The sequence below is a fragment of the Nuphar pumila genome, chromosome 5 (assembly GCF_984573655.1).
Source record: "Nuphar pumila chromosome 5, dmNupPumi1.hap1.1, whole genome shotgun sequence".
In the NCBI taxonomy this organism is placed as follows: Eukaryota; Viridiplantae; Streptophyta; class Magnoliopsida; order Nymphaeales; family Nymphaeaceae; genus Nuphar; species Nuphar pumila.
This window is the reverse complement of record NC_143253.1, coordinates 64,544,052-64,551,261: the sequence shown is the minus strand read 5'-3', so window position 1 is coordinate 64,551,261 and position 7,210 is coordinate 64,544,052. Positions and strand designations below refer to the sequence as shown.

The following is a 7,210-nucleotide window of genomic DNA, read 5'->3' as shown; positions in this document are numbered from 1 at the left end:
GGAAGTAAATCTTGACTTTGAAATAAATGACTTCGAAGTTAAGATAAAGAGACAAGGAAAGAAATTTCAAAGTCATAAGTGGACTTTGAAAGAAATGATTCTGAAGTTTGAAATAAAAGGAGAAGAAAGGAAATTTAAAAAAAGTCATAAATGGACTTTGAATAAAAATAGAGATGAAATGAAATTGAATTCTAACTTTGAAGTTTTGAAATCAGAAATGAAATGTGGGAAATCTAAGTAGAATTTGAGAAGTAAGATTGATTTGAAAGTTGGGAATTCGAGATAGAATTTGAATCCAAAGTCTGGATTTTAAAAAGAATGAAATTCCGGAAAAAATTGGAATTGGAATTGGATTTGAGATTTTGAGATCCGAGATGAGATTGAATTTCTGAATCCTAGAATGGATTTGGATCTGAAGTCTGAGATCCGATGTAGAGTGGGACTCTGGATCCTAAGATGGATTTTTGGGTCTGAAGTATGAGATCCAATGTAGAATTAGATTCTGGATCCTAAGTGGAATTTTGGATCTGAAATCTGAGATCCAAAATGATACTTGGAGATCTGGGTCCTAAAATGGAATTCGGATCTTTAATTTGAGATCCAAGATAAGGTTGGATTATGGATCATAGAATGAAAATCGGATCTGGAGTCTAAGATCTAATGGAGAATTGGGTTCTGGATCCTAAGATGGATTTGGATCTGAAGTCTTAGATCCAAAGTAGAATTGGATTCTGGATTCTAAATGGAATTTGGATCTGTAATCTGAGATCTAAAAATAGAATTGGATTCTAGATCCTAAAAATGGTTTTTGGATCTGAATCTGAGGTCCGAGGTGAATTGGGTTCTGGATCCTAAAGAATGGATTTTGGATCTGAAATCTAAGATCCGAAGATGAGATTGGATTCTGGATCCTAGAATAGATTTTGGATCTGAAGTATGAGATCCAATGTAGAATTGGGTTCTGGATCCTAAAATGGAATTGGATCTGAAGTCTGAGATCCAATGTAGAATTGGGTCTTAGATCCTAAAATGGAATTGGATCTGAAGTCTGAGATCCAAGATGAAAGTTGATTTCTGGATCCTAAAATGGATTTGGAGTTGTTAAATTCAGAAGATGAATCAAGAACTTCCAAGTTTGAATTAAACTTTAAAATTTAGAATTTTGAATCTTTGAATATACAAATGAATTTCAAAGTCAAATTAGACCTCGATTTTGGGACTTGAATTCGAATTTTTAGCAAATGAATCAAGAATCTCAAAGTTAAATTGAACTTTGACTTGGATTGGAGTTTTGAATGAATTTGGAATTTCAAAGTCAAATTTGAACTTTGAAATCTGATTTGAATTTGAATATAAAATGAATTTGACATCTTGAAGTTAAATTGAACTTTGAGATTGAAAAATAAAATGGAATTTTGAAAAATGAAAGGATGAATCAGATTTGATAAGGATTGAAGATAGATTGAGGAAGATATTTACATCACTTGGATTTTAGAAAAGAAATTTTGAAGACGTGATGCAGGTCTATCATAAATGATGAATGAATTTGAAGAATTTGAATTTGGATTTTTTTTTGAAAAGTTATTCCATTCTTTAGATGAATTAAAATAAGATTAAAGATATAATACATCCTTGACTATGGTCATTGAATGTATTATACAACAATTTGTATTTAAATTCAAGAGAAGAATGAAATACATTTGGTACTTTTATAGAATTTAAAATGAAATGGACTCTCAATATACCCTGACTATGCCCATTGGTATATATTTTGAGTTAATTTTAAGTAAAATTCTAATAAAAGAAGGAAATATTTTGAAAACATGATGATTTTTTTTAAGAGGATCCAGTGTGGATCCAATGTTATTTTATAAAAGATAAAAATCCTAAGTCTTGTTTATATCCCGACTATGGCCGTTGATGTAAATCATCAACTTAGGATTAATTTACCTCTTACAAAAATGGTGCACGTGCCATTCGTGTTGCCATTTGTGAGAATTTGAGAAATAAAGGCAAAATGCATGAAAAAAAAACAAGTAATTTATGATATTTACAATGCACATTCATTCTATCTAAAGCAGGAAGTGTAAATATTCTCATTGATCCAGCTATTACAAGTTTTGAAATGAAATTGAGATTTTAAATTCCTAAGCTAAGAAGGAAAATAGCCCTTTTAACCTAATTCCTGCAAAATCCGACTCAGTATGAGCTAAATATATATAAAATATGTATATATATATGTATATATATATATATATATATAGACAGCCATTTATATGATGTCAAATCGGGTTCAGTAAAATGCTCAAGTATATATCTTACAATAATGAAAATTTCAAGGCAAGTGATAAAATATACACTGGAATTGTATGTTGAGTGAATAGTGTTGGGGGTAATATGCAGTGAAGTGGTGATTAAAGTGGGAGTTTCTGCAGCATGTGTTGAGGTTAGCACATAGGCTGTGCTGGGGTATAGGGATGCTTATAAGAGACTATGTGTGTGTGTGTGTGTGTGTTGCAGTAGATGCGGCATAGTGCCACAAGGGTACTAAGTGGAAAAGTAGGTGTTGTGCGCATATGTAGGGAAGTGAAGTGATAGGTGGTTGTGTAATGGAATAAAGATGCTGGGAGCTGCAAAGGTGCTATAGGAAATGGTGCTGTGTATGGAGGAATTGTAGAGGAAGGATTAATATTTAACCCTTTTACAGTTTAATGTGTGAATGCACTAGTCAAATGTATTAGAGATCAATTAGTATGCAGTGATCACTGAAAATATCACACAATAAAAATTCAAACAGTGGATAGGATGAATAAATGGCTCGTACCTGATCACCATAACCCGATTTGCAGTTTGACCCCTGAATAATCGGTGAGATATCTATAGCTCTCTAGGGATTTTGCACGAGAGCTGAAAAAAAAAATAATAATAATAATCAGGATAGTATATATCCCATTTCAGCTGCTCAACAATTTATTGGGTAGCATGAAGATAAGAAGAATGGCCATCGATTAATGTTGTAACATCAACATTCTCAATCCCAGGTACTTCGACAGACTGAATTCCTGCTATTCCATCTGTAAGCAAGCTTGCGCTGGAAGCAACATCAAGAGTCCATTCATTGGTAGAATACATACTCACGAACCTCCCGGACGCGATCTTAAGAGCAGCCTCCCAATTTTCATTTCTCAATGGAATTGGTGAATCAAGGAGAACAACTCTTTTCACAATGCCAACACTATTAGCAGATATGGCCAGATGCTCAAGACATTTAAATGTCACCCTTGCTCCCAAAGAATAACCAATAAGAGTAACATGCCTGTGTCCATATAATCCTTTTAACAACATTTCAGCAAGAAGCTTCCCTGCCTTATCTGATCTGTACACTGCAATAGACTATTTGCTGTCTGTAGAATTTGTTGCAGTTAGTAGCGTAGATGGCTATGCATCTACCAGAGAGCTTAACACTATCAACGTGGCACTTTGGTTGTGATTTTCACCAGTGTGTCTGAATTCAAATTCATCAATATCTCTGATTCTTCTAGCCATTTTAGTCTCAATAAGACCAGCCTCCAGCAGCTCCAAAAGAAATGACAACAACCATAAGTCCCACCACTGGTCCAGCGGCAATTGCTGCAGCAGCAAAGCCACCTGCGCCAATAACAAGGATAATGGTACTAAATGTGGGTGCCAACGCATCAGATCCAGCTGCAACTGCTGGAGCTGCTAGACCACTAGTTACTGCTTAGCAAGGTTCTGCCAGTCAACACAGCGGCACCAATAATACCACCTTGTTTCCACCTGAACTATTTTACTTTGTTTTTCTTCAGCTTCTGGTTGAGCTCCATTGGCCTTCGCAGAAGCCACAGCAAGAAAGGATAAACTCCAAAGCTTCCATTTTAGTCCACCTCCATGGATTAATCATGCCAACGTGACATAGCAGATCAGTTTCTCCAATTAGATCACCCAGAATAATCACATACCATACAACGAATGAATTCCTTTATAAAATTTTGGGGGGCCTTTCACAATGAATTGAGATGTTTCTTTGGGTACAGTTATAAACATCTGTAGGCTCTGCGGTTATCCTACTTCTACCATAGTCCAAGGTTTATCCCAGGCGCTGGAGGTGGAGAATTTCAACTCCTCTTTTTCCTGATAATCACTGCTTCCATGCTAAGATAGACCAAGGAGGGAGACCCCCAGCAAGATCGATGGGATTATTCCTGCTGGGTTTCTTACATCTCACATTTTGACAGGAAATCAGCTTCTAGTATCCAGCTTGTGAATCCCAACAAATACACCCAATATGTTGATTTTTTTTGTTGGAATTCATGATAGCTTCTTGGTTGGAGTCTGAAGGGACCTCTTTCTACATTCAATTGGGAGAGATATATGGACGTATGACACTAAAGGTAAAAGGGGTATCGGGAATATGCCAGACAACCTTCAGCAGAGTTTATGGTGATTGAGAAAATATCGACCAAATGTGAAATATATAACGACATTTGCAAAATATTATAGAAGACATATATGAAGTGAATTTAAATACACAGGATGGGAAGTTAGAATGAATTACACAGAACTAATACGACTGATATACTGAAATTGATGAAACATGACGCTGGTGATGATCTAAGAGACCCTACAGGAATGGATGATGATGATGCTGCATCTGATAGATGTAAAAGGATATTCAATGATGCACAATTGAACTGAAAAGCTATTTATATGTCGCTGAAATTATATAACACCAAATGAAAGAAAATCTGTAACGAAAATAGGGACCATAACTCAAATCAGGCAAAAGATATAAATTAAACACAGGGGCTCAGATCAAAATCAGTAAAATAGATTGAAACCAAGTGGCATTGAGTCCAATACTGATTCACAAGGGATTAGTATCTGAATACACAGTGTCATGTCAAGATGCAATATGAAAATAAATATGCCGTGTGAGATCAAAACTGTGCCTGCATTGTGAGAGGTTGAAGAAAATACACGAAGGTAAAAGAAAGACGCACAGGTGATGCTTCAAACTAGAAATGTAGTAAGGAAGGGAAATCAAATAAAATGCTATCAAAACAAGAAGATCAAATGTAACCTATAATTAAGTATGAACCATGGAAGTCAAAATGAAGATAGCAAAAGACATAGGCTGTGCAACAAATGATCCAAAGTAGAATTGGATTCTGGATCCAAGTTGGGATTAAGATCTAACTTTGGATTTGGATTCTGAAACTCCAAATGGGACTTTTGAAGATGGATTTGGGTTTTGAAAACCCAAATTGAATTTAAAACTTTAGGAGGATTTAGATTTTTGAGATTCAGAATCAATCTCAAACTTTGTTTTTTGAATTTTGAGATGAGAAGATGAATCAAAATCTTCAAATTTAAATTGAACTTTGAATTGAATTGGAAATTTGAAGTTTGAATATAAAATGATTTTGGAATTTCAAAGTCAAATTGGACTTTGAAATTTGAGATAGAATTGGAATTTAAAATACAAGATGATTTTGAAGTTTCAAAGTCAAATTGGACTTTGGAATTGAATTTTTGAATCTTGAGAAATAGAATTGAATTTGAATCTATAAATAAGATTTGATCTGAGAAATGAAGAAAAAGAATCACTTGGAATTTTGAAAAGGGAATTTTGAAAATATGATGAAATTCTATCCTAAATGATGAATGAATTTAAAGACTTTGAAATTGGATTTTGAAGATCATATTTCATTCTTTAAATGAATTAAATATGAGATTGAAGATATAATACATCTCTGACTATGGTCATTGAATGTATTATATAATAACCACATTTAAATTCAAGTGAAGAATAAAATACATTTTTGGTGCTTTTTATAGAGTTTAAAATGGAATTAACTCTCAATATACCTTGACTATGGCCATTTGTATATATATCGAATTAATTTTAATTTAAACTTTGATAAAAAGAAGAAAATATTTAAGGAAAATATGATGAATTTTGAAAAAGGATTCAGTGTGGATCCAGTGTTATTTTATAAAAGATAAAAATACTAAGTTTTGTTTACATCCTATGGCCATTGATGTAAATCATCAACTTAGGATTAATTACCTTTTACGAAATGGTACACGTGCCATTCGTGTTCCCATTCATGAGTTTTTGAAAATAAAGGAGAAAATATGAGAACAAGTAATTCATGATATTTATAATGCTCATTCATTCTATCTAAAAGCTGGAAATGTAAATTCTCATTAAGTCCTAACTTATTACAACATATAAAATTGAATTTACAACTCCAAGTAATGATATTTTTCACATATTTCTTGCAAAACACTTGATCAATATGAAAATGGAAAAAAAGTACACATATCATGTGGATATCAATAGTAAAAAAAAATGCTCACATGCCAAGGTATTTAAGATCTGAAGTGTGAAAAAAAATGATATATATCTATGTACACACACACACACACACATATATATATATATATATATATATATATATATATATATATATATATATATATATATATATATATATATATATATATATATATGTATATAGGTGGAATGGTGTGCAGGGAGTTATGTATCTGCTGTAGGAGCTACAGGGAAGTGGTGTCGCAAGATGCTGCTGTAGGATCAGATGGCAGCAGTAATGTATATACCAATATATAGATGTATTAACTTTCAGAAAATGTAGGTGGTTGGGAGAACATGATATGCATCCATTTGGACCAATCCACAACAGGATGGTATATCCCATAGGCAGCAATATTAATAGCTATATTAATAGCTACTGTAAATGAATTACAGCAGGCTGATTTGCTTAAAGAGGAATGATGGGTTACTTGGCAACTAACTGGTCCACAGTGAGGCTGTCATTACTGTATGACAAGTTTACAGTTGATACTGAAATCACACCAATCAAATGAGATGCAGGTTATCTACCTCCGTAGGCCATACCCTATAATATAGCACAACTCTTCGCAGTATGATTTGAAACACTCACATGTGGTCAGCCTCTTCTATACCAAACTTGACATGCCACACGCATTATGATGATAATGTACACATGGGCAAATTATCTTCAACACAGCGGCTGCTGACTTCTATAGTGAAGATATAAGAAAAACAAAAGGGCAAAATTGCTCATCATAGAGATGGCCTAAGCTTGCCAGGCAATTTCTAGATTAAACAGGGGCCTGCGATCTATGGGCAAAGGCCAAG

At 33.7% G+C, this 7,210-nt stretch overlaps 1 pseudogene; it reads right to left on the bottom strand.

Annotated features, from left to right (window-relative positions):
• Positions 1-2,877: 2,877 nt before the first annotated feature.
• Positions 2,878-3,546, bottom strand: LOC149837718 (transmembrane and coiled-coil domain-containing protein STS1 pseudogene; annotated as a pseudogene).
• Between the last annotated feature and the right edge of the window lie 3,664 nt (positions 3,547-7,210).